Here is a 12266-nt window from a genome sequence, read left to right as displayed (position 1 = left end):
TTCACATTTTGGGGGATGTCAGTGTCCCTTTAACCCTTTAACCACCAAGTTATCGTTGAAAAAAATGTACAAACTTTCCCAAATTTTTTTATTTGCACATATTTTTTCTTATGTGGTTTTGATTTTGCATACTTGATTGGTTTCTGATAGGTATGGACACAAAAATTTTAAAAGAAAACATTGATTTTTATGGAAACTTTCCCTCAGTGCATGTAAGGGTAATAGAATAACACGTGCTGAAATGTGCAGTATTTATTTGAAAATACGCAGCATAACAAAAGATCAAGTGCCTAAACATTTCTCCGTACTAGCGCTAACAAAGTTCCGTAAGTAACGATTCCTTGGAAAATTATTAGCGCAAGGAACACCATCTCTTCGCGGTCCACCGGTTTCCATCAAGAACCCCGCGCTGGGAAATGCGGGACCTCATAGCGGTTTGTCTCTGTCACAATAAAGTTGGCAAGGTCCCAATCAAAAAAAAAACCTTGAACCTGCCGAGAATGTTTTTCGTCAGTGGGTTGCCGCTGAATCCCAGGCACTGCACAAAACGGAAACCTCGGAGGCGCGGGTGGTGGGTTTTCAGAGTTTACGCATTTCCATACTTGAACGCTACCCAGCGCGTCGTCTTCTTCGTCACTGTGGTCGTCGTCATGTCCGACTCACTTTCAGAGTTAAATTCATTGTCTTCATCGTCACTACTGTTCGAACTGCCGCAAGAGAGAGCCCGTTTCCGAAAGCCATCACCGGCATCACTCAAGCGCGCTGCCATCTCTGATCACTGTTGCAAGGCTAGATGCGTACCAAAGGCCAAAAACACGCTATATTTGCACGACTTATCCTACCCTCCAGTGTTGAAAATTGAAACTAAAGCCGATGGACAAACCTGTCTCGTGTTTGGCAGAGAAAGCAAACCATCATTTTGGCTGGACGAGTGAGACTCGTCATCGGTGATATTGGTACAACCTTCCACGACGAGTACAGCTCGGGTTGAGTGGTTAAAGGGTTAAGGGGCCCTGAAATCCTATTTAAGCGTTTACCTTTTTTGCGGTCTCCATATCTCTTGTGGTTCGGGCAACCCAGCGGGCACGGAGAGAGTAACTAAATATCAGTGCGTCATATTTTAACCGGACAACATGGAACCCTCCTCCTCTTACGTTGTCGGTCCTGGTCAGCTCCTGCCAGGCACGTAATCAGGATGTTGATTCGAGGGAAGGGGGGGGGGGGGGGAGGGGGGGAACGCCGCAAATGACAAAATGCTGTATAAGGGGGAGGGGGGAAGGGCGCCCCCAGCAAAATGGAAAATTTCAACCTCATGGCCCCCCCCCAAGATACGTGCCTGGCTCCTGCCAACGTTATTAAATTACCTCAGTTGTGGATCTCATGCGGAAGGGGGTACCCCCCCTCACGCACTTCAGTCCGCCTCCCATCTTTTAAAGTGCCATCTAGATTTTCGTTTCAAAACTGCGTGCTCTATAGAGCTAGAGTTCCTGTATAGGCTCCCTACGGGAGCCAGAGTTGCGTATTCATCCCTATAGCGCCGGCTTTCCTGCACAGCCTTCGGAGTCTGCTCCTCACGTGACTGAATTCGGCGAATAGCGGCGCTGCGCGTTCGAGGCTTGTGGCGCGCTTAAAAGCAGGACGACGTACGCCGGGGCGTTTGCAACGTCTTATTTCCTGCACGGCATTTGATCCGGCTCCTCACGTGATCAGATTTTGGCGAATAGCAGCGCGACAATACGTGGAAAAGAGACGCGCAACTCTGGCTCCCGTTGGGAGGCTATACAGGAACTCTATCAGCTAGAGTTCCTGTATAGGCTCCCTACGAGGGCCAGAGTTACACATCTCTTTTCTACGTACTGTCGCGCCGCTATTCGCCAAAATCTGATCACGTGAGGAGCCGGATCAAATGCCGTGCAGGAAACTAGACGTTGCATGCGCCCCGGCGAACTTTCCCCTGCTTTTGAGCATGCCGCATGCCTCGAATGCGCGGCGCCGCTATTCGTCGAATTCAATCACGTGAGGAGCAAGATCAACATGCTGTGCAGGAAAGACAGCACTACGGGGATGAACGCATAACTCTGGCTTCCTTAGGGAGCGTATATACACCTTTCCAAGAAACACTCGACCGCAGGGGCATTAAACTGTTTCCGAGCCCAGTCGCTGGGTTTGAGGCTAGACTCTCGTCGGCGTCCCTGCTAACCCTAATTGAGTGGACTGTGATTTCGATAGGCGCAGCCTATGTAGGTGCAGTTTCAAACACTGCTGGTGGCTAAATTCTCGCCTTTCCTCGCTGTATTTTGTTTCATGGTGTACATAGTTTCCTGAGGATTGTTTTTGTTGGGTACGCACGCGACAGAAGGAATACAACTGGAATGCTAGTTACCGTGTTTTTTTTTCTTTGACGGCGCCGCTTGATTAGCAACGTGTCAAACGACAAAGCGCTTAGCTGTCGAAAATAAATTTTCACGCTCACAAATAATGTGTTTATTGATGGACAGGACACAGACATACAATTTAGCAAGTGTTAACATTGAAACAATATATTGTATGTACCACACGATGCAGCTTTATGTGAAAATAACTTATTTGAGAGAGGTCTCAGATAACACAGTCACAGTCGACGAAAGTCGCATCTTGACGATCGGGCGGCATCCAAGATGACTTTGTTTTTGGGCACGTTTTGGGGAGAGCTTCCTTTTTTCACACCAGCACCAAGGCAAAAAAACAGGTGCGACTGACTCCTACCCGAACAACTATTTTTGGCTATAACTGAGAAGGGCTAGCTTTACGCGGGTTATCTCTGGGAGGGGGGAGAACGGTTGTCATTGCTCGCAAAATTGTGTCGAGGGTTGTTTGACATCCTTCCCCTCCTTTGGTTCCCACTAATGTCGAGCAGAAATGCTTGAATGGCCAGGCACTTACTATCAGCCCTATTTCTCATAGTGGAAGATAACAGATAAAGGGTATGCAGCATTCATCAGAAATATTGAGTGAAAACTTTCAAGAGGTGCCAGAAAACGTTGAATGCAAAACATAGGTAGAGAATCGCGCTGTCCAAGAGAGTGGCAAAAAATGTCTAGCTGCTGGAGGGTGTGAGAGTTGCAGCAGCTGCATCAGCATCGGCAACATCGCGGTGACCTAGGAGTGTTTATTGGAAAGGTATATACAGTAGTGGTCTCAAACTCATATGAGTTTGAGACCATTTTGAAAATGTTTATTGTCTTATTTTTGCCTATGAATCATGTGCATCGGTGGCATATAATGGAGAGTTATAGCAAACCGAAGAACCGGTCCCGGTTTGGTACCCGGTAGCCGACCGGTGCCACTGCGCGTGCGCAGAGGTGGAGATTAAAATCGGCTGGCTGCAAGTGCACCGTCCAGGGCCATACCCAGAAAAAAATTTCGGGGGGGTCAAAACCCCCTAACCCCCCCCCCCTGGTTGCGGCCCTGGGGCCAGATAACTATCACCGGTATGTGGATTATCCCTTAGGAAGAGAGTAAAATCTAGTGAAATAAGATGTAAAGCTAGTTGGTAACCATGTGTGGGGCTCGAAAGGTCTGCCCCATGCCCCGCCGCTTGTGGCAGACAGAATGTATGGGAAAATGGTGGACCTTTTCCTCTCGAGTTAGTATAAATGGGCTCTATGGGTTCGCCACATTCAAAGTTGTGAAGATGCCTTGGAACATGCCCGACACGCTTTCGGCCATTGGCGCCTCCTCGTTTGTCTCCTATACTTCCCAATGAATGGCCAAACTCTCTACGTATACAACCCTGGTTCAACTGTTCGTCCGGGGTACGCATGAGCGTACCAACCGGGGGGCAAGGGGGCACTTGCCCCCCATTTCTCAGAGTGGGGGGGCAAGGCATGTGTTTTGCCCCTCCTGAAACAGCCGCCACTGGGCAGGGCAAATACTGTCTGTTGGCGCCCAAGAGATATAACCCCCCCCCCCCCCCCGACCCGGGGGGGGGGATCTGGTTTGCCCCCCCACTCGAAGACAAGTTGGTACGCCACTGGGGGTACGTGTTTATGGTCGCCTTTAAATTGCAAAATTCTGCTGTGGGTCTATACATAGTATTAGGACCACTTCCTGCTGCCATGTCGAGGAGCCTAGAACACCTCCGGTTTGGGTTTTGTTTGCATCTCTGATTTCTATGACAATTTCTGGATCATGCATCCCCGCTTGGTCGCTGCAGCGTGAGTGCGGCCACTGGACGTCCATCTGGCATGCAGCAAAAACGCGTTTTTGCTAGCGTTGCAGAGGCTGGCAGCAGCGGCTAAACACACGTTTTCTACTCATTCGTCGTCATTCGCCGAAGAATTTTTTTGAAAACCCTGTGTGAGCCATAAGACTTGCCGTTGAAGATACATGGAAGTTTTTGCGAAAGCGCAGTGCCGCGGGAATACGGCACAACTCGTCGAAAGCAAGTTTCGCCGGTCTCGCGGCGTGATCAAAGCTTCCTTGGCACGCTGAATTGCTGCACCTCTGTGCCTTCGCACACTTGGATACTGATGAAGAATTGACACCGTGTGATTGTGTTTTGCGTGCGTAATGTGTGTGAAGCTGTATGTGCCTCTGGAGCAGCATTTTATTTTATTCTGACGACTGTATTTGTAATTGCAATTGCAACACTCGCGTTCCAGAAACGAGCTCGATTCAGTGTCTAGTGGCGATGAAAGAGGAGGGAGGTGCGTCTTTTTTTTGTCGTCAGACGGCTTACAGAATACCACGCACGACAGCTCCTCATTACTGATCAGTACTGGCTCATTATCAACCTACTTAATTGCACTTGATGTTTGAGCGTGGCTCGCCTAATTGTGATTGGTCAACAGATTGCACTTGATCATATGAGCCACGCTTCGAAGATTTTCATTCTCACAGTCTTGTATTTTTGTCTTCACAAAGCCTCCTTGCGCTCCACAGCATTGCTCCATTTGTGCTGCCATGTGATCCATTTGGGTAGATTTGGAACATAGCCATGGTTAATAGTGCATAGAAGCAGTCATACAAGCCCCCCCCCCCCCCCCCCCCTTTGGTAGCTGCATTCTATCTCGATCCTGCACCGGTAGAGAAGAGTATAGAGCAGTGTACTTCCGGTATGTGTATTGAGATACGACCAGAAGTACACCACCCTACACTTTCCTGCACCGGTGCAGGAGGTGCAGGTAAATTGAACGCAGCTATTGATAGCAACTCACCGGAACGGTTAGACGATCCATAACTCCATGGCCGATACAGTGAACGCAGCTATTGATAGCAACTCACCGGAACGGTTAGACGATCCATAACTCCATGGCCGATACAGTGATTTCCCTACACCCCCCCCCCCCCCCCCTGTTTTTCTGAAGGCACCCCCTTAGTTCGCAACAACCAGCAACAGTGTGTCTCGGCATAGTAATCATGGCAACGGCGAGGCGGTCAGCGGCTGCGTGACATGGTGAAGGAATGCAGGTCGCAACCTCGCTGCGCGCCAACAGAGGTTTAGGCGCTTCATGTGTTGTTTTAAGGACAGTTTACGCGCTACAGATTATCAGTGAAGATGCCAACACAGTGCTGTGTCCCGGTCTGCACTCAATATGGATACACTGACAAGTTCGAACGGAAGGGAGTATATATGCCTATCGTCAGTTTTGCCCGACGTCAGTATTGCCCGACGGATCCGTTGCCTTTCGGCCGGCATCACTATTTTGCATGCAACTTGCTCATACACTATACATTGTTATTTTACCGCACACTTATTTGGTGTTGCTCGATAGGCTGCAGATACCATTGGCGAGGCTAAACGGGCAGTCGAATTCCCGTATCACTCCTGCGAACATTTTCTACACTTCACCAATAAACACACGAGAAAAAAAAAAACAACTTTACCTTGCAGGCGTAATTTTTTTTTTACATCTTTTATGTTATTGAGGCATCCACTAACACCATGTTACTCTATGCTTCCATGCAGAATTGGAACAGCATCATTGGGGACTTGCAGACGGGAGGCACTCACTTGATCGAATGACGTTTTAGCAAACACCCACGCTTCACCGATTAACACTTTAGCAATTAGTCGGACGCCGCGAAGCGGCGTTTTCGGGTGGGCCAAGTGGGTTCACATTTTTGTAATTAGCATCCGCAGACTGTCGCCGCGAAGCGGCGTAAGGCACAGCGCGACGGATGGGTTAATGCGCGCCCCCATTATTCGCTCAAATGTCGCTGTTTGCTAAAATGTCATTCGCTCTTGTGATAAGGACCCTTTGCAGACACATCATGATTTGTCCTATTTCTCATGATTTCTCATAATCTCACCATCTTTGTTTTCAGGTTTCATACCTAGCAAGCTAGCTAGCAAGGTTATTTTCCCAGCTGGCGGCGGGAAACAGCCGCGTTACTTCACTTGCCCTGCCACTTTTTCACGCAGAGCCAGCAGGCCGAAGAAAAATCATTCCTTCACCATGGAGAGCGCGCACACTGTTGCCCGAGGCGCACAGAGTTGTCACACATTCTCAATGTCCCCTCCCCCCCCCCCCTCCCCTAAAGATTTAGTCATCTTCTTCTTCTAAGCGTTGTGAAAGATGGTGGGGGGTGGGGAGATTTAGTCATTCATTGGGAAGTGTAGGAGACGAATCGGGAGGCGCCATTGGCTGAAAGCAGGCTGTTCACAAATTCGAATGTGGCCAACCAGAAGCCGGAAATAATACCCTAGCGGTGGTCGTGAGAAACAAACTTAATAACTGCGTCGGATTAAAGGCCCGTTCACACTTGCGACTTGGGGCAGTCGCTGGAGCGACCAGCGACTGGCGACCACCAGTGTTCAGACCTGATTGAGCGACCGACGAGTCGCCAGGCTCGCTGCCAACTTAACGGATAGTAATCAACACCTTTTCGAGCCGGCTGAAAGGTTTTTCTGATCAAAGGTGTCGGCAGGAAAAAACAAGAAAACGTAATGGTGCTTTGGAACGTAAAACAACGGCTATGTGTGCGCTCCCTCAACCGTGATATTGTACGTACCTGCCACGTCGAAAATGTCGCCAATCTCGTTTTAGGCCTGCAGCTTTTTGCCCTGAACCTTGTGGTCGGGGTGCCGCTTATTGTAAAGAAACAAATAGTCTTTGACAGCATTAATAAGAGCTTTCGCGGAGAACTCCGTGCCAGTGACCGCCGCTGTGCGCGCGTCGCACACATCTTCAAAACTTTGCCGCTGCGCCGATTCTTGGTCGGTATTCAAGAGTGTGAAGGCACAGAGACGTAGCACTTTGGCATGCCAAGGAAGCAGGGACGGCGCCAAAGGGAGGCGAGGGGTGGCGGGCGCCTCCCCTAAAATTTGTCCTGCCACCCCAAAAATATGCCAGCCTTTACACCCCCCCCCCCCCTTTCACCCTAATGCGCATGCGCTACATTGCTCATCATTTTCCTAATTTCCTCGTCCCATGGAAAAGGCATTTGCTTGAAGGATAGCCAGCCTAAAAAGGTCTCATGGACGTGTTCAACTTTTTCGTGCCGTCCGCTTTATTTTCTTTACGTACCACATGAAGAACGATGCATGAATATCGGTATGGCTTGCCGAAGCTAAGGAGCGTCGTCTACCACTCAATTCCTCTGTCGCCAACCGTAAAAGACTTCCTGAAAGTAGCTTCACCCAAGTGATTACTCGGAGCTAGAGACTTGGAATCCCATCTGCTCTGCGCCGTCGCTTCGTACCTGCCAGACAAAGGAACTCAAGGGCACAGTTCATGTTCTGACCGAGGAAATCTCACAAGGTCCTCAGACGCTCAGGCTGACTGGCGAGTTCCCAATGGGCGGCTTTGATGTGTCTAGGTCATCCTGCTTATTTCAAGTCTCTATGGCGTCCTTGAAGCAACTTTGGTGACGGCGACTGTGTGTGCTCGGGAAAGAGTATAGGTCGGAGCCTGGCGGTTCGTGAACTGCCATGCTCCCATCATTCGTGACCCTGGGCCACGGAGTCCCTTCGAGAGACTGTCCCAGGAGGTTGAAGGAAAGCTGAAAGTGTTTGTGTATTTGGGGGGGAGTAAAAAAGTGGAAGTGCTGTATTTTGACAAAGGGCTTTCAAAACTGGAAGAAAGCTCTTCAAAAGGAAGGCGGACTACGACGCCACTCCAACAGTGCGGCACGCAAGATGTCCCAAACATCATCGGTCCTTCAAGCAGATAAAGAAAAGTGGCGCAGCTAAATCAGTCGCCGTGTTCCTCTACTGCCAGGCGTATTCAGCAAAGAAGGAAAATTGTCACTACATCTACATGATCGCTGACGTGCTCCGGTCTTTCGCGGTGCAGGGGACTGCCTAAAGAGCGGATGATGAGTCACGACAAGCGTGAGCGTGCTTATTTAGTATTGCGGAATGTAAACATGCCTGAATATTTTGTACGTGAAATGCTACATTAACCAGAGTTGTAGATAGCTTGTAAAATAATGAAATAAACTGAACTGATTTCTATTAAAAACTCCCGAAGCGCCAAGTCATCGTCCCTGAATATTTGTTCTTTTAGTTGGATCGAAAGCCCATGCCTCCCCAAAAATGCCGTGCGCCTCCCCACTGCCCCCTCACTATGAAAAGCCTGGCGCCGTCCCTGCAAGGAAGCTTGGATCACGCCGCGAGACCGGCAAAACTTGCTTTCTACGAATTGTGTTCTTTTTTCTGCGGCACTGCGCTTTTGTAAAAATTTCCTTCTGTTTTCAACGGCAAGTCTCACGGCTTGCACAGGGTATTAAAAAAACTCCTTCGGCGAATGACGACGAACGAGTAGAAAACGTGTCGTAAGCACGCTGCCGCCGACCTCTGCAACGCTAGCAAGACGAAAAAAAAAAAAATCTGCATGCAAGATGGCCGTTCGATGGCCGCATTCGCGGAATGGGGGTGCACGATCCAGTGGGTTGAACGGTTTTAGTTGAACACACTTTTAATTGAGCTTCTTTACCCGTGGTCTTTGTCAAGAACAAACATTCAAGTAATGGGAGGTATAGGATTTATTTTCGATGGCACATCGAGTAAAAGGTTACAAGTTACCACCGTTTCCCCAATCTGCTACCACGCTGACCACGCCGGGAACTAGCATAGCAACACTGGGCTGTTGCCAAAAAAAAAAAAAAAAAAAATGTTGTCAATGGAAGCTTAAATTCGTTGTTTTCGCGCGAATCCGCATGTGCTTTTGTTTATCCTACACCTCGCTTGTGCTGACATGGCCCTACCCCATGGTAAGCCGCAAAGTTTTGCTACAATTTTATTTCAGCTGCATGTATGTTACGATGGAACGAGAATCCGCTTATGATCGCTAGGCGAAATGGCGCCAACCGGGACCTTCAAAACAAGATGACAGCGACGCCTTCCAGCGTCCCGTGTAGTTTGTAGTTCACAAGCTTGATAGTTATTGCGTATATCGCGTCCTGTGGCTACCCGAACACAGTTCTGCGCACAGCTGTGATTATAGAAAACTACCTTGTGTTCACTGTTCTCTCTCCCCTCCCCTCCCCACGTCCGGCACTTCAAAACAGAGCACACGTGCAGGTCAAAAGAGCTATTGGGGAGGGGATCGAACAGTCACGCCACTAGCGGCATGCTGCAGCTGCGTGGACAACAAACCTAATTTTCTTGTTTGTTGTTGATCCGAGAAATCGAAGATGACGATTCGAAGGCCGCTCCTCATGCGTCCAAAGCACTGGTCAAAGCGAAGCGCTCGTGCCCAGACCGTGCTAGGCGAAGTTCAATTTCTTTTTTTTTTTTTTTTTTTTTTTTTGTTTAAACACCGCACTGTGTGGACAACAAGCTCGATAAAGCGCCCCCTATAGTTCGATCTCCTGCCCAATACTTCGTCTCACCTTTGCATGGACTAACCGCCAAGGCTGTGCCAACTGTGCCAGCGCGAGACGCTACCCTTGACTGCCCTAACTGGCGCTCGCGCCGCACGAGCGCTCGCGCAGCCGCCGAGACGCCGTCCAGGGCAATTCGCTCGCAATTTTAGCACGTCCGGCCAACAGTAGTCCATGCTAAGCTGATACTAAGTATAGGAAGTATTCACTGGCGGCCATAGCTGTGTGCGCGAATGCTGAGCGCGTGCTGATGGGGAGCTTCCACAGTTCTTTTGCAACGTGCATTCCGCACCATCAAAAGTGCCGATCTTAGCAGCCTATTGATGTGAGCTCGTTCTGAGCATGCGCTCTAAACAGCACCCACAAATGTGTTTCCACAGTTCATTTATTTCTACAAATCATGAACCAACTAGCCCGCCAAAAGGTGTTACTCTGCACCCACAAATATGGCGTCCAGTGAATACTCCCTATAGTTGAGCAACGAGTCCTTAACTTGAGGCACAGCCTCGTCGCGTGCTCTGGCGGTGAGAGAGGGGCAGAATCGTCGCCAAATAACCCACTCCACCAGGGGAGCATTTGACACAGCCGTCGTTCTGTCTAATGCAAATGACAAGTGTCCTGTATTCTTCTAGTAAAGTATTTGCTTCCACTGTGCTTTGGGTGTACGGGTGCGCGCTCGAGGTGCGTGGAACGCCGAGATGTTAAGGTAATAAGCTCCCCCTGCTGTTCTCACCTTGTCAGGGACTTAGCTCCGAGATGTTTCGGTTCTGCAAAGTAAGCTCCCCCTGCTGTTCTCACCTTGTCAGTGACTTAGCAGTAGCGCAGAGATGTTTCGATTCCACCCTCTTATGATTTCCCTCCGTGACTCATGGCCAGGATTTGCCTGACCCTGGCTACTCATCAGTTTCAACACATTCCAGTGTTTAAAAAAGCACAATAGTGCTCAAACATGGCGACCCATGTTTGATATGACTGGCAGAGCGCAGTTATGGGAAAGTGATGCCACACTACTGCTCTCTCGCTGCGCAATCAATGGATAAATAATAGGTTAACTGGAGTAAATATACAGGGCGTTAGTTTTTCTTTTCAATCTGAAGGCTGTACTGTGGAACTTGGAATGGTAGCATTTTACAGCCTGGGACTATCAGTGGCAAAATGGCAGGACCCACACCACCTGCTTCTACCTGTGGGCTCTGTAAAATTCCCCCAATATAAGCTCCCCATTACTGTATTTATGGCTGGTCAAGGCTGCCTCACCCATTTGTGCCAGTTGCATCCAAAGCAAAACTGCAACAGTAATGACACCGGGACAACTGCGGCTCTCAATTCTTTCACGAGGTTGCTATTTGCATTGCTCATCACACTGTGTGCGGCAAGCAGTTTGTCCGGTGACTGTCTCGGATACGACAGAACTCAATCACACAACTCCCTTCAATATACATGTAACCAACACATTGTCACTCTCTACAGGCCTCACAGGCACTCGTATGGGCTAGATGCCTTTCTGTGGTGCCCGTGCTAAAAAGTTGCAAATAAACCAGATTCTTTGCGTCGTTCCAGCGATTCTCAACGGAACCAACACAACTTTCTGAACCGGGCTTGCTAATCGAACTACTTTCGAAGTACCCAATGCCTCTACCACATCCCAGAAAAACATTGTAAGAACTATTGCAGAGAATGCCATGCAGGCAGAGTGGGGACAATGGAGAAGCCTCAAAGGTGGCACGGAGGCTCACTAGTTTGCTCAGGCACTGGGAGGTGGTGCTAATAATGAATAAGGTCTAGAGCAACTGTGTAGGCTCCGTTTGCACAGCCAGAGTGTCGCGTTCCTTTTCCTTTAGTCGCCAACTCCGTATTAGCGGAGAAGCAGCCACGTGCACAGAGCTGGATCTGAGCTTTCTGCGGGAAAGCAACCTTGCAGGCACAGAGTTTCGGGCGGATCATGTTTTTCACTTTGTGTTTGCAAAATATACATCCTACAGTAAAACAGTACAAACTGGAAGGTTCCTTGACCATTCAACATTATGTGTAGCCACTGGATACAGTATAATCGTCAAGCGAGCAATGTTTTAAAACATGTCTCTGAAGTCTGGGAAAACGACAGCGAGGACAATCGAGTAGCTCGCACATCTGGGCCTCTTGCAGAAGCGACTGTCGCTTCCCGCAGTGCGGCTTTGGATCCAACATGGCCACCCTGGAAGCACCATTGTGGTACTCTGCTCCACAAGGCGGAACATATACAGTTACTCTAACAAGGTCTAAAGCCCCCTGGATATGTTTGCGTTTGACTTTCAAGTAGCGTCTAATACGCCAGTGCACGAGGCCCGAGTCTTGAGCGGCCCTCGGGGAGCAAATGGCAGTGCAGCACTGAAATGAGCGACCCTCAGAAGCTTATGGCAACAGCACACCCGCTCGTGGCACGTTTTCAGAACAATGGTTGGCAGTACTTGCAAGTG

The 12266-nt window shown here is 49.2% G+C and overlaps 1 protein-coding gene across 1 annotated transcript in view; it reads left to right on the top strand.

Moving 5' to 3' along the window:
- The first annotated feature begins 9083 nt into the window (after positions 1–9083).
- LOC8037425 (F-box/LRR-repeat protein 7) overlaps positions 9084–12266 on the top strand; it is a 97580-nt gene continuing 94397 nt past the window's right edge. The window contains exon 1 of the mRNA XM_042289769.1: positions 9084–9198. The gene's annotated coding sequence lies outside the window, so the exon portion shown is untranslated. The remainder of the gene's footprint in view (positions 9199–12266) is intronic.

The sequence above is a fragment of the Ixodes scapularis genome, unplaced genomic scaffold (assembly GCF_016920785.2).
Source record: "Ixodes scapularis isolate PalLabHiFi unplaced genomic scaffold, ASM1692078v2 PGA_scaffold0__279_contigs__length_252992795, whole genome shotgun sequence".
Taxonomy (NCBI): Eukaryota; Metazoa; Arthropoda; class Arachnida; order Ixodida; family Ixodidae; genus Ixodes; species Ixodes scapularis.
The sequence above is the reverse complement of the archived record's forward strand: the minus strand, read 5'-3'. Positions and strand labels throughout refer to the sequence as shown.